Source organism: Lemur catta, chromosome 17 (genome assembly GCF_020740605.2).
Source record: "Lemur catta isolate mLemCat1 chromosome 17, mLemCat1.pri, whole genome shotgun sequence".
NCBI lineage: Eukaryota > Metazoa > Chordata > Mammalia > Primates > Lemuridae > Lemur > Lemur catta.
Genome location: NC_059144.1, coordinates 7,112,884 through 7,128,491, shown reverse-complemented (window position 1 = coordinate 7,128,491; position 15,608 = coordinate 7,112,884). Strand labels below are relative to the sequence as shown.

At 52.8% G+C, this 15,608-nt stretch overlaps 1 protein-coding gene across 2 annotated transcripts in view; it reads right to left on the bottom strand.

Annotated features, from left to right (window-relative positions):
- Nucleotides 1-368, bottom strand: part of RGS12 (regulator of G protein signaling 12) — a 139,391-nt gene extending 139,023 nt beyond the window's left edge. For both annotated transcript variants that reach the window (XM_045528224.1, XM_045528225.1), the window contains exon 1: nucleotides 304-368. The gene's annotated coding sequence lies outside the window, so the exon portion shown is untranslated. The remainder of the gene's footprint in view (nucleotides 1-303) is intronic.
- Between the last annotated feature and the right edge of the window lie 15,240 nt (nucleotides 369-15,608).

Sequence of the window (15,608 nt, the reverse complement as noted above, 5' to 3'; positions counted from 1 at the left end):
CGGGCCGAGCTCGTGGAGAGCGCCGCGAACAAAAAGAAGGAAGGAAGGAAGAAAAGAATGAAAGAAGGAAAGAGGGAAAGAAGGAAAGGCTGCAGCGGCGGGCGGCGACCCCGAGGGGACCGGCCTGGCCGCGCCAGGCGGGGCGGGGGCCGGCGGCCGGGCCCGGCCGGGGGCGGGGGCCAGGGGCGGGGACGGGGACCGGGGCCACGCCGGGGGGCCGGGCAGGGGGGCGCGAGCGCGCCCAGAAGAAAGAAAGAGCGGGGGCGGCGCGCCCGGCCCACACGCCTCGGCCCGGACACCTACCGGGCCGCGCCGCTCGCTCCCGCGCCGCCCGCCTTGCAGCCCGCGCCAACCGTCGTCTCGGCAGCCGCCGCCCCCCTGGGCCGGGGGGCGGGGGGGCGGCTAAGGGGAGGGGCGAGGCCGCGGGGCGGGGCGGGGCCTGGAGGGGAGGAGCGGGACCTGGAGGGGCGTGGCCTCCGGGCTTGCGGGGGGCGGGGCGGGCACGGGAACTTGCCGGCGAGCCGGGTGGGGAGAAGCGTGGGGCGCGGCTACCGCGAGGTCCTGGCGCCGGCCTCGGATTATGCTGCTGTTGTCTGGGTGGGCGCTTGTCCCCGGGCCCCCGAGGGAGCCGCGCTCTTCCTCCGCGCTAGCGACTCGCCGAGGCCCGGGTGGTCCCACCAGGCCGCTGGTCCCCAGGGCAGGGGCCTGTGGATGCGGGCGGCCCCTCCAGCGGCGCCGGGGCCGGGCTGAAGGGCGCTGCCGGGCACCCACCTGGCCGCCCTCGGGCTCAGCTGCTCCCGCCACCCCTCAGGCCTCCCGCTCTTCCTGTTTCTCTCCCCGGCAGGTGTCGCCGTCCCTCCTCGCCCTGCACACGCGGCCCCTCCTGTCTGCGCCCCCTGAGTGCGTCGCGCGTCTCGTCCGACTTCAAAACTCCCTCCCTCGTCTCTCGCTCCCTCCTCATCGCTGGTCTAGCGCGGTTGCTGGATCCCCGGGAACAGGTGGCATTCTCAAGTGGTAACGCGAGCAGAGTCCCGTACAGCTCCTAGTTACACGCTTGGCCAGGGAGTAGGGAAGCCACTGGGGCGGTGCAGGGCTGAACCGGTGACAGCAGGAAGGGGAACTCTTCCCACCTCGAGGGCAGCGTGGTTAGGAACCAGAGGGAGAAAGGGAGAGGGCCACCTGCCAGGAACTATGACCTGTGGCCAAGGGACTTAGCCAGCCGACGAGGCCCAATATAAAGCCTGGGAAGAAACCCCACTCTCAGGCTCCACCCTCTTGTCTCTACCTGAGTCCCGCTGGTGGAACCTTCCAGAGCAGAGCCAAGCCAGAAGGATGCCGACCACAGGGCTTAGGCTCCTGGGCTCCAGGGCCAGGATGAGAAGGGCAGAGAGTGGCCCTAAGAGACGGGGGTACCACGTGCCGGTCTCTTCTTTGCCTCTCACTTTGTCCCCACACCGCTCTGCCTCCAGGTGCCTGGTGGACTTGGGGTGGCAGGAGAGTAAGGGCAGCTCATCTGAGGGGTCACCAGGCGGTGAGAGGGCACAGACCCAGCAGGAGTGGTGCGAGAAGCTGCTCCCGTGGGAAGTAGCACACTGGTCCATCACTGTGGCAGTCAGAAGCCCCAGAAGTGGGAAGAAGTTGTGCAAGACATAAGACAGAACATGCCAGAGACTGTGCTGAGAAGAGATGGGAAGAGGAAACTGAGTCCTGACTTGAAAAGATAGGTCTTGCCAGTTAAGCAGAATTCATTCTGTCCATGAGAAGGAGCTAGACTCACACAACTTTGCCTGAGCCTTGGTGGCTTATTTCTCTCAGTCCCTGGCCCCTGGGGCTCTGCTCCCACATTCCCCACTCCTGGCCCCAAGCAGGGAGAGCCGTGGAGAACTGGCTCTTGTAGCCTGCCCAGGGCGACCCAGCGTTCCCAGCCACGTTTGTCAGTTGCAGCAGGTCCAGGCGTGGCTCCTGAGTTGCGCAGGGTGGGAGAGATCATCGCATGGGCTTGATCCATGTCCCCCACCCCCACCCTGTGCACTGAGCCCTACCTGCCCGTGCCAGGGCCTCTTCAGCCTCCACCAGCTGTGCCGGCCTCCATGGAGGGACTCAGGCCTGTCCAAGCCCAGGCTGCAGGGGTGGTCCTCCCCACGTCCCCACCATGCCTGGCTGCTCCAGCTGCTTCCCTGAGCAGGAGGCAGGAAGGTTTCACTCCCCACGCTTTCTCCCACTGCTGGGCTGCTCAAAAGTGAGGCCACTCTGCACAGGCTGTGCAGAGCCATCCCACGTTGCTGAGCAGGAGGCTAGGAAGCTGCAGCCAGCCCTGAGGGACAGCCTCATGTTTCACTTTTCCCTGCCTCAGCTCCCTTCCCCATGACGTGCCCTGAGACAGCACCTCTCCCTCACAAGGTAGGAGCGTGCAAACCATACCAGTCTCTGTTTTCTAGGGAACCCTGGCCTGGCAGTCAGAACCAGAGTAACCCTTCTAGAAAGCAGCCCGTCAGGAAGGAATTTCAGAGTTGGATTCCTAACCCCTGTGAAGAGAGCATGGACCCCTTGCTGGTGGTGGATGGGGTGTGACTTTGGCATGAAGCAACTTCACAATGACCCCCGTGGCAGCAACTCCTCTCTGGGATGGGATGCGGTGGGATGGGGTGCAGACAGTGTCAGAGGCAGGCTGCGCTGGGGCCTGGAGCCGGCAGAGCGGCCCAGACACAGTGGCAGGAGGGCTTGGAAGATCCCAGGCTGAGAACCCTCTGTGTTCCCTGGGAGGTGTCAGATGACACTTGGTAGGGTCCACACAGACTGTCTGCCTGGTACGGGCCCGTTGATGCCTGCAGTCATTCATTCTTTTTCTTATTAATAGCTCCACCTCTCTCTCCAGGAGTCCCATTTTGTGCGATAAAGTATGTGGTCACCAAAAAAATATTCCCTGAGGAGGACTGTGTTGCAGAGTGAAAAGGACAAACCCTGTGTGATTGCACTTGCATGAGGTCCCCAGAGGAGCAGATTCACAGAGAGTGGAATGGTGGGTGCCGAGGAGTGACGGGGAGCGAGGGAGGCGGGTGTTGTTGAAGGATTTGTAGTTTCCGTTTGGGATGATGGGAAAGTTCTAGAGATGATGGCAGTGATAGTTGCACAACAATGTAAATGTACTTAATGCCACTGAACTATGCACTTAAAAATGGTTAAGATGCAGGCATTATGGAAAACAGGGTGGAGGTTCCTCAAAAAACCAAAAATACAACTGCCACATGATCTAGCAATCCTGCCTCGAGTTACTGTCCCGAGGAAATGAAACCTGCCCTCAAACATTCCCTGCAGCACCAGTCACAGCGACCAAGGTGAAGAGTAAAGGAAATGTGGTGTGCATACACATGGAACCCCATTTGGCCATGAAAAAAAAAAATCCTGTCATTTTTGACAACCTGGAGCACACCATGTTAAGTGAAATAAGCCTGCACCAAAAGATACATGATCTTACTTAAATGTGGAGTCGAAAAGTGTCCAACTCACAGAGCAGAGCGTAGAACGGTGGTTACAGAGGCTGGGCATGGGCACTGGGAGATACGGGTTAAAGGGTACAAAGTTTCAGTTGCACAGGATGCAGAGTTCACGTGACCTACTATAGCATGGTTAGTATACTTATAATAATAATTACGTACACTTGAAAATTGCTCAGAGATTCTAAATGTCCTCATCACAAAAATGGTAAGTATATGAGGTGACAGATGTTAATTTGGTTAATTTAATCATTCAGAAATGTACACCTATATCAAATCATTACACTGTACAATTTTTTATTTGTAATTTTTTAAAAATAAAATAAACTTTAAAATGGTTTAGTTGGTAAATTTTTTGTTATGTGTATTTTACCACAATAAAAAAATTTTAAACAATATTCTCTGAGGGGAGCACTATTGTATTTGGAAACTGAGGCAGGCAGTGGGAGGTGGGGCCTCGACCCGGGTCCCTGGAACCGGCGGGCAGTGGGATTCAAGACAGGCGGACAGCCAGGTGCTGCCCATCTCCACGGTGACAAGGAGCGCTGGCCAGTGGAGACTGCTGTCAGCTGCCCAGATGAGAAGCCACATCCACGCCCCTCTCCGGACAGAAGTTAGTGCAAAGGCCCAGTGCCCCTGAGTGCAGGGGGCCCAACCCTTTGCGGAAGGACCTGCACGCCACTGTAAATCTCCAAGGCAAATATTTCTCTAACCTCCCCAGGGCCTGTGGCAACTCACCAGGAAGGAGGAATATTTTATTTTAGACTTTGAGCTGACACTGGCACCAGGACAAGGCAAACCCCATCCCGAGCTCTGGATAGAGCCAGGGCTCACACGAGCTTGACCATCTCACGGGCATCAGTGGGCCTGCAGAGGCCTGGGAATTGGGACAAATACACTGCTCCACAGCTTCAATACCTTCCCAGGGCCTGCTGCCCCATGGAGCCAGGGATCCCGTGGGAGGGAGGCCCAAGGTGCCCCCACCCTGGAAAAACAGTCCATCAGAAGCAAACCCATATCCCAGAAGGAACGGGGGAAACAGAGCTGGCAGCTTTGGGGTTCGACAGGATGGCTGTGCTGTCTGGCATTGCTCCCACACCAGGTTTTTATGGATCACATTCTGAGTTCGGCCCTCTGCTCTGCCTAGAAATTCTATCATTCACCTAATACCTTGTCCAGAAAAAAATCTCTTTCTGCAGAAGTAGCTGGAGTGGTTCACCTTCTCTGCAGCTAAGAACCCCAACCCATTCCCAACCAAGTCCAGGCCAGAAAACATGTCCAAGGAACGTCTTCTCTCAGGGGCAAACCCAGAGCTCGCCTTGTTCCCACCAGCCAGAGGCTGACAGGAGAGGAGGCTCAGACCTGCTGCTGGGTCACCTGGGCTCCTGAATTTCCCTGCTGAGCACCCCAGGCCCTTCAAAACGCCAGGAAATGAATGATCCGAGGACTGAATGCCCTGACCCTGCTGCCCCCGTGACACGCCCCGTTGTCTGTCACCCTTCTTCCTGCATCTTACCAGCTAGCGATGACTGGCGACTGGCGCACCCCTCCACGGTCTGTGCGTCTGGGCCCCTCAGCTCTCAGGTTTGTGGACTTTGGACCGAGGCTCCCTAGGTTGGAGCTAAATCGCAGGCCTCCTGTGGTGCCGAAGAGCACAGACTCCAGAGCCGGAGGAGCCGGTGCCTGGGGTTCAGTCCTGGTTCTGCCCCCTATTTGTGCCTTAGCTTGGGCGAGGCATTGTGCCTCAGTTTCCTCATCTCTAAAAGGAAGGTAATAGTAGGCCCCTAAGTTGTGGGGCTGTTGTGAGGATTCAGCACCGTGCATCCACAGCGCCTGGCACACAGGATGTGCTCGGCGAGGACAAGCCATTGCCACCACCTCTGCCGGCCCAGCAAAGGCGCTGGAGAAAGCCTCGCAGGAAGACCCAACCCAATCCGTGCAGCACCAAAGGCGGCGCTGCTGCCAGGTGCCCAAGTCACTACCTCTCCCGGGATGCAGGCGGCGCCTCCACGGCAGCACCTCCTTCCTGCTCCTGCTCCGTGGGCAGGACAGGGAGACGCTCCACAGCAGGTTGCTGCCTTCTCCCCACAGGAGAGCGGGTCTTTCCATCAGCACGTGTTCCTCTCTCCTCGTCCTACTAAGCAGTGCTCACAGTGGAGTCTTCTAGGGGCTTTTCTGGGTCACACCCCAAACCAGTAAATAAGAATGCCAGAGGCAGGAGACAGACACCCCACTTTGCAAAGCTCCCTGGTGAGTCCCCTGTGTGGCCACGAGTGACTGCCACTGTCTCATTTCAGAGGGTCCCAGGTAACTGGCATAGCCAAGTGGGGAGCAAGGCCATGCTCATGGTCAAGTGTCCAGCTGCCTTCCCCCTTGAGCCAGCCTCTTGCTGCCCTGCTGGGAATGTTGCCCACACCTGCTGGGGCTCAGTTCAGGGTGATACCCTCTGTGAAGCCAGTGCCAGTCCCTGCCCCAGCCATGGCCCCCCATGCACCACCCCAGACCCCACACACCTGCCACTGCCCGTCACTCTGTGGGGACATATGTGCCACCCCCCTGCCATGGCCACACACCCCAGGAGCTCTGGGACAGGAGGGACAGACTCATCTGATGTTCATTTTTCATCAAATACTTCTGAGCGCTCACAGGTGCTGGGTAAGGGCACCAGGCACTGCAGGTGGCCGGCTCTGCAGGTGCCACAGCCAGCTCTGTGGAGGGCTGACACTGGGGAGGAGGCAGTGACAGTGAAGGAGGGGCTGGGGGAGCTGGGGTGGGAGAGCGGGAGGGCCAGAGGCTGCCCCGGCACAGGGCCAAGGCGACGAGGTGTGTGTGGGAGCCAGCGAGGCTGGGAGTTAGACGCCCCAGCCCAGGCCCCGGCCCATACCCTGCCCTGGTCTGAAGTGCCACCGTGGGCTCCAGGCCTCCCTGGCTTCCCGGCTGAGGGCAGGCCGCCTCCCCTGCCATAGTCTGCCCCACTGTGTGTGAATGTCACGATCATGAACAGATGAAATAAATTAAATGAAGTATAATGTTGTTTTAACCAGGACACACAAAATTAATTAAATAGAGCATATCACTACTAAATAGAGCTCGTATTCATTAGGGACGTTGTTACCAAATAGAATACGCATTAATTAACTAGATAATAGTTTTCCTACATGGAACTGACTTTATTTTTCCTGGGCCCCTAGAAGGATCCCCGGGGGCCGCAGTGGCAGGGTGGGGGGTCCTCAGGGCCAGTCGGCAGGTCCAGGAAGCAGGAAGGGCTGGGCTGCTCTGCTGGACATCCACCTGTGGGGCACGAACGTCACCCTCCTGTGCAGACCCAGCTCGCAAATGTCTCTTCTTGTCAAAGAACCTGAGCACTGTCATAACAGAATTACCCCTCCTGGAAAAATTCCCATTTGGAGAAAACATACTTTTAGGAAAGTGTTGTCCTTCACAGAAAATAAATATGACATGAATCAGAAAGCATCACCTCCAAACAAGAAAACGACATCACAAATGCTTTAAATGCTGCTCTTTGAGTCCCCATTGCACAATCCATGAATGACAATGTCCCACAGGCACTTTGCAAGGGCCTCAGTGTCTGGGCGCGGCTGCCTCGGGGCCACGGAGTGAGCAAGCGCCTTCAGAGCTCACCCCTTCAATGAGAATTTCAAAGGCACTGAGCTCCTTTTTTCCCCACACTGTCTCCGTCTTGCCTAGTAACTCCCTACGGTGTGCCCAACTGTTGCCACAGACCCGCTCGCCCACCAAGTCCCTGAACCCAAGCACAGCAGGGTCCCCGGGGCCTGTCCAGCAGGCGCCCTGAGTAGGGCTTCCAGGCACCAGGCAGCACACAGGTGCTCACCTTGCCCTTCTAATCCTCACACAACCCCACTCAGGCCCCTTTACACATGTGGAAACTGAGGCTGGGTGACAGAGTGCCCTAGACATGCCCCTGCTGAGCCTTTCCCTGGGCGAGCGGTGGGCCTGGCTACCACGGGCTCAGCCTTGCAGGTGCGCTGCCCTTGCTGCCCCGAGCTGGCGCGGGCTGGGAGAATGTGCTGTCGGCACCACGGGCGCCATGGGAACCACAGGGAGCGACTGGGCAGAGCTGCAGAGCACAGCTAGCTGGCAGGTCACCCCTGTTGACAGCCCCTCTCTGCCCCCAGGAGCTCCGCATCTGGTGGGAGACAGGAGGGCACACAGTGACCACCAGGGTGACGAGCGCAGGAAGGGGTGAAGCCGGGGAGGCTGGTCTAGGGCTTTCCGTGCAGACAAGGGGAGGCCAGCATCCTCCCACAGCTGCAGGAGCATAGCAGGAGACCGCCAGCTTGGATCAGGGCTCCGGAAGGTCACACAGCAACAGAGGTGGCAGGAGGTGATGCCCAGCCACTGCGTCCTGGCACCTGACCCCGAACAGGTGCAGGGAGGTGGCCCAAAGGGCGTGGAGCCCTCAGCCACCCCTCAGGGGTGACCCTCCTTCGATGACCTGCAGGGCTTTTCCCCGTGCCCCTTCCTCAAGCCATGTGTTCTACGGCAGCAACAGCTGTCCCAAGGGGCTGCTGACCTAGCGTAGTTCGCCGGCCTTGTAAAGTGGGTGCAATTATCATATCCCAGTTTTCGGATGATGAAACTAAGGCTCAGTAGCATGTGCTCTCCCCCGCCCCACCCCCGCCATGGGCAGGGACAGAGCCAACCGGCCTTGTGACCTGGACCCTGCCGTGCCCTTGCACACCTGGGTTCTCCACAGGGAGGTCACGAGATGCCAAGGGGAGGCAGCGGAGGGCTCTCCCAGCCCCCACTCACCTGCCAGAGACTTCCCAGGATTTGGGGCTGGAGAGAGAGAAGGGAGACTTGGTAGGAGACTCTTTGAGGTGTCCCGCTGTGGGTGCGCCCTGCAGCCAGGGGTGAGGCACGGCTTCCCAGTGTGTCCACTGCAGGGGGACGCTGGGGGCCAGGAGCTGTGAGGCTGGCTGAGGGCTGTGAGGGAGGCCCCCCTCAGAGTCTGTGGGGACAAGGGATGCCTGGGTGCCTGTGGGTCATGTGCACGTGCCGGCCACACACAAGGAAAAGGTCAAGAGGTCGCCCTGTTCACTGTCCCCAAGGGTCAGAGCACCCATGGCAAAGACAGGAGTGGGTCTAGTTCCTTGGGTCGAGGAATGAAACGCAGGTCCCCACCCATGGGCTCACCCAAGGACCAATGCTCACCCAGAGCATTGCACCTGCCAGGCCCAGACTGCAGAACTCTGCTCACCGGCCCTGGCACAGAGGGTTCTCCCCAGCTCCTCCGATGTCCTTGCCACTCCACCCCCACTCCACCTACAGGGCCAGCACAGGAGGGAGGAAAGCAGAACCCCCTGCCACACCCTCAGCACAGGATCCCAGCCCCAAGCAGGCGGTGGGTGGGGGGTGCCAGAGGGTGTGGCTGTAAATGGGCGAGGAGCTTGGATCATTATCTGGGGCTTGAGATAATGGATTTGGACTAATTCTGAATTGAAACCACATTTGCCACTTGAGTGACAGAAGCTGCCTGTTATGTAAGAGGGTGCAGAAAGCCCAGAGGCAGCTAGGAATTTCTAGGGCCAGAGGAAGTCTGCCCACTGCGCACGCTGCAGCGGGAAAGGAGACAGGAAGGACGCTGCGTTTTGGCGATCTCATGAGCAATGCCTTTCCAGGGCTCCCAGTACACAGGAGTAGTGTCCTGGCCTGCAGCCTGAATGTCCCTTAGGGTGACCAAGCGTCCAGGTTTGCCTGGGCCTTTCCCAGTTTAGCGTCAAAGGTCCTGTGTCTCTGGAACCCCCTCAGTCCCTGGAAAATCAGACAGGTGGTCACCCTCCCTTTGATGACTTCATGAATGACCAGAAGGCCCCCGGCTGGACAGAGACACTGCCTCCCACACCTTTGCATTTCCTGGGCCGCCTCCTCGTGAGAAGCGAGAAGCGGCAGGGCAGGGGTGGAGAACCGCGGCGCCGCCAGGCTGGGACGTTTTCTTCCCAGCACCGCTAGGAAGTCATGACAGCGCCTACAGAGCCCTGCCCAGTGTGCTGGGCGCCCCAGGGGCACCAGAAGGTTGGGCCAGGGCTTCCCCAAAGAAACCAGTGGTTTCTGGGAGGGGACACAGCCCTGGCGACTCTGGCCATTTGAAAACATCTGCTTTGGAAAGGAAGGCGGAAGGTGTGGGGGGGGGCCAGGAGGGGCTGCCTGGTGCTGCCCCTGACAGAGCGGGGCTGGCTCATCCTGGGAGGGGCGGGGGGCTGCATGCAGCCAGGTGGCCCGTGGGCCTCTTCCTCGCCTGCCACCCATCCACTGTAAGCCTACTGTGCGGGCACTCTGGTGGGCGCCAGGGCGTTACCAAGTGGGCCTTGTCCTTGGCCCTAGGAGCTTCCAGGGGCTGAGCAGGCAAAATGACACATGAACTTACAGGACAAGGCAGGCCGCAGCAGTGAGGACCCTTTAGCACCAACAAAGGCTCTCCTCTGGCCACCTGGCATCCCAGCCCCACAGTTTGTCCTCATCTCAACAGGTGCTCCCTTTGGGCCCAATATTCATAATCTCCATCGACATCATAGCTTCCGAGTACACCACATGCCTCATCCCATCCCACACTGCTAATGATCTGAGAGGTCACGATGCCACTGTGTGCAGTGAGTCCTCAGTGCCCCAGCTCGTCCCCTCCCCCCAATTAAGGAAGTTATCATGCGGTCGCCAAATACGTGTGTAATCTCACCTCAGAATCTCATTTTGAGAATCTTTTTCCTGGGGCCTTTCCTGGTGTTAATTCCCCTATCAATCAGGAAACCCACAGCACACTCAAAAGTGGTGATGCGGGTTTGTTTAACGAAGGTTTGTTCACAAACCTCTGGGAAGGTTACGAGAACTATGGGGAGACAGCGAGGTAGCCCCAGTCTGGCTGCGGCAGCTGACAGGGGTGGGAAGAGAGGGTTATCAGAACCCAGAGAGGACGGCACCTGGGGCTCCGGCTGCTGCGGGGTCTCCTGATCACCAGGCCAGCCAGAACCAGAAGGAAAGCGAGCCCAGCCGCAGTTCACAGGCTCAGCCTTCGCGGCACAGAACCGAGTCCAGAGCAGATCTGTGGAAGAAAGTGGAGACCACCCAACACAAGTGACAGCTACCGAGGTAGGTGACATAGAATTTTATAAGCCACATAAATTGGTGCACATATAAATCATAAATCACATATCCATCAGGAAGGGAATGCATACATTGTGATACTTGAGTGTGACAGAACACTAATAGCTGTGACAACAAACGAAATACTGACATAGGCATCACCGTGGATGAATCATTAATGATGTGAAATGAAAAAAAGCAGAATGCACCCAAAATGACTCCATTTATATAAGGTTCAAAAACAGATGAAACTAAATATATTGTTTCCAGATATATATGCATGTCATCAAACTGTTAAAAAAAAAAAAGCCCAGATGTCATTTCATCAAATTCTGACTTCTATTATTTCTGACGAAAAGTCAGCTCAAATGTGCATAATTGTTCTCTAAATGTAATGTCATTTTCCCTGGCTACTTCCAAGGTATGTTTGGACTTCAGCAGTTTCACTATGATGGGTCTGAGTGTGATTTTCCAATTTTCCTGCTTGGGATTTGTTGAGTTTCTTGGATTTTTAGTTTATGATTTTCACCAAATTTTGGAAAATTGTCACCATTATTCCTTCAACCATTTTTCTACCCCATTTTCTCCCCATCTCTTTCTGAAGCTCCAATTGCATGTGTATGAGACAGCGTGATGCTGTCCCACGGGTCTCTCAGGCACTGTTCATCTTGCTTCAGTCTTCTTTTATCTAGATAGATGCTTCATATGGGGTCATTTCTATTGCATACCTTCAAATTCACTAATTCTCTTTTTAACCATATCCAGTCCACTTCTAAGCACATCCAGTGAAATTTTCATTTTAGTTACTATACTTTTCATTTCTTAAATTCTCATTGATTCTTTTTATAGCTTGTATTTTTCTACTTAAATTCCCCCATGTGTTCATTCCTTATGTTTTTCTTTGTCCTTGAACATATTTATCATATAATAGCTGTGTTAAGGTTCTTGCATGCTAATTGCAACATGTGGGTCATTTTGGGTGAGTTTATATTGTCTGCATTATCTCTAAAGTACATCATCTATTTCCTCCTGCACGTAATTAATGATATGTTGTAGAACTTGTAGATTCTTTTATGTTCTCCTGAAAAGTGTTGATTTTATTCTAAAAGGAACTTATTTTGACTGGACTCATACCCCAAACTCTGTCTCCTCTATACTGGAAAGTAGCTCAAATCTCTGCCCAGCTTTTCCTGCTTCCAGCTGCTGCACTTCTGCTGTGTCCTTTGGGATCCCCCATCCACGTGTGGTTTATCAGTCGGCGGGGGATGGAGAAGGAGTTCATCCACAGGTATTAGGGCTCAACCCTCTGCAACTGCCTTCATTCTAGGATTTAGAATAGGTTTCAAGCTATTCCTGTTAGACCTGAACTCTGTCTTCCGACAATAAGGCTACAATTTTCCACCACCCTAAGCCACGCACAGATTAAGATTACCCTTGGGTAAAAAAAAAAAAAAAAAAAAAAATCATAGATTTTTCAATCTCACCCCTTGTAGAGCCACTGTTACAAGGGTAAACTTCCATGCAGTTTGTCCCAGGGGGCAAGGAGTATACGAGGTCCCCAGGCCAGATGGGGTCTGCCCAGGAGAGATGTGGCCTCCTGGCAAAGTTGCCATTGGTTCCTTCACTTTAGAACCCCCCCCGCCCCCTAAGGTTTCACCGCAGATTGCCTGTCCCATTCCTCCAGCTTTCTGGTCCTGTGCCCTGCACCCCACTCCTCAGAGGGCAGGTGAGTGTCGCCCTCCCACTCCAAGGAGTCCCCAGGCCTCATCCTCCTTGTCCCTCAGCTCCCAGCCACGAGACTCATCAGGGAGCCTCTTGGAACCCTGCTGGTGAGTGCTGCCTTGGGCAGGTCTCTCCAGCTCCCCCACACCTCCCAGGTAGGTCCCTCGAGTGTCTCCAGCCGCGGTTCCCACATGGTCAGGCATCCCAAGTGCGTCAGCATTCAGGGCAGGGCACCTCCACCCTCAGCCCCCCCACGGCGTCCCCGAAACTCAAGATCCCAGAGTGGGAGCTCAGACGGAGGCCACATACCAATGCCCAAATGTGTAATGAGTATACATAAAGCCAATAAAATGTCTTCTATCTGCCCACCTTGACAAAAATTCTTTCAAAACAGCAAAACTGAAAAATAGAGCCAAAGCTATGGCTTTTTATACAACCGAACAGCCAAACATCAGAACTGACGATGTCTGTTGCCTGTGTCGGGAACGGGGAGGGCCGGCTGTGCCCGCGTGCTGATGGCTGAGCACACACTGTTCATAAACGAGCACGTTTTAGTCCCCAGAATAACCTCCCCTGCATTCATTTCAGCAACATCTCTAATTATGTTGTTATAATTTAGATTTCTACATAATTTGTGCTCTATTTTCAATTTGGAGAAACTTTTCCCTGCTGAGGCAGAAGCAACCATAACTGTCAATAAAATTCTTCAAGCAAATATTTATGGCTGGGAAAGAGCCACAGATTTTACGTTTCAGTTCAAACGCCGTCGTGAGGTTGCCTATGACACACCATTGTTATCACAGAAAATCTTACAAACTACTTAAATTTCGTCACAGAAATCACTCTGACTCATAGCAAGATTTTTGCCATCTCTAAAAGCAATATCTATATTCATACAGTATTTGTCAGTGCTGAGATTTTACCTTTAAATACCAGAACACAAGTCAATTAATTCAAATTTCTCAATTGAGATTATGTCTTAATCTAAAATGGCAGGAAATAATCGGTATAGAATTATTTAAGATTATTTTTATGTGAATCATCTCCTTCACCATGCAAGTGTTCTCATTTCCTTTTTCTGATTTCCTTAGATTTTACTAGAATGCTATTTTATTGCTTATTTCACATGAAGTTTTTTTCAGTGAAGAAAAGCCATTTTCTCTCCAATTAAAAATATATTTTTAATTTTTAAAAATATATTTTTAATTTTTAAAAATATGACATAGTCAACTTTCTTCTTTTCTCTTTTTTTTTTTGCTAAGCTTTTGTTATCAATAGCAATCAACATACCAAATTACTACAATAGAGCACATTTAAATTAATTTCATTTTCCTCCGAAGACCACAATTCATCTTTATCTAAGGATATTCTGCTTTTTCACTTAACTCTTCTAATATATCTTGAAAACTGTATAAATTCAATGTAATTGCTTTACCAGCATTTAACTGACATTCTTTTTGTGGTTCTGAGGGTGATTATAAGGTCAAGTATGATACGTGTTGCATCAAGATGTTCCATCTTTGGGCAGATGCAGAAACTGTCACATATAATCAATGAATTATTCCACTCTTGGCATCCTCAGAGCCACATCTCCCAACAACAGATTCCAATTCTTTGCTGCATTTGGCATGAAGACGGCTTCCAGATTTCCAGCCAAAATGTTGGCTTGTTTACCTTTTCCTTTACCCATTGTGATAGCACCACTACCGCAGCCTTCCCTTGACAACCTTTCAAAGTATCTAAATAAAGCTAAACCTGTACTATTCGATTTTTCAAAACTTAATCGAATCTTATCAGGCAAAATGATTCACAACTTTGCTGTTCCATGGCCGTGGCATGTCCGTGTGGAGTGGGGGCTCCTCCCTACTGCGTTAGGCCCAGCCCGCTGTGCACAAGGTGTAAGAATGCTCGGCCTTGCAGAATGCAGTGACTGCTCTGCTAATTTGTAAGAACCTCTGGAAACATCACAAATGGAAATATGAAGAAAAGCAAGACAAATGGACACCGACAGTATTAGGAAACAATATTTCATTACTGAGAATCTAGGGTGTTCGCTCCACCTAAGAGGAAGGGTTTGACAGGTTTGTTAATTTGTCTTTTATCTTACCCCTTCCAAGTGTGGAGCATAGTTAGGGGGAAAAAAAATATGAGACATCTTCTTCCACCTAGGGTGTAGAGGATGTGAAAGACTTTCACTCCCATGGCAATGGCAAGAAAACCCAGAAAACATATGCTTTTCTAGGGGATTAGTAGTAGCCCAGCAGATGTAAGGAAACCTCAATGACCTGACTTCCAAGACAGATAATCTCTTCCTAGAGTACAGGGAGTGGCAGCAACTCCCAAATTTGAAATCAGAGCCTGGTCTTCATCTCAGCAGAGGAGCTGCCTGCCACAGAGCAGGAGACTGCAAGGATAGGAGAGGCCAGCCCGGCCTTAGATGACATCTCCCACAGCCCAACCAGTCTGCCCACTCCCACCCAGCCTCAAATTTTGCCATGAAAGCAGTGATGGAGGAGAGGCTGGAGAGAAGAGAGAAATTGCTTAGTCCCCCACATTCTCACACGCGGGGATTCCAAAGCTCTGCCAGAGTTAAATCCAAGGCAAACCAAATAGATATAAGACTACAGTCCAGCCCTTTCTAACTCACACACTGACAAGCTCAGAAAAGGCTGCAGTGGAACAGGAAGTGGAGGGTCAGGATAAACATAGATGAACTCAATATGATAAAAGCTGTGGCTGAGCCGCAAAGTCAACTTGACTCTTGGAACAATCTGAATGATAAGCCCCTCACCCAAACTAAGAAAAAGGTTTGCATTCTGTGGGAAATACACAAAACAAAATCAAAACAGAACAAGATATTACCTATGAGTCTCCACTGTTCATTTATAACCAATGTCTGGAATGGAATAAAAATTACAAGATATGTAAAGAAGTAAAAAAATTGACCCATAATCAAAAGAAAACACAATCAATAGATGCAAACCCCATATGGTCCATAATGAAAATTAGCAGACACATAATGTAAAAAAGTATTATAAATATGTGAAAGAATTTACAGATAAAGATGCATATAATAGATAAAGAAATAGGATATAGTAGAAGATAAATGGAAACTCAACATAAAATATCAAAAAGAAATTCAAGACCTGAAAACTACAACATCATAAAATCTGAAATAAAAGATGTATTGGTGAGGCTTCTGGGCATGCAAAAAAAGAAAAAATTCAGTGAACTTGAGGACATATCAATACAAATAATCCAAACTAAATTACA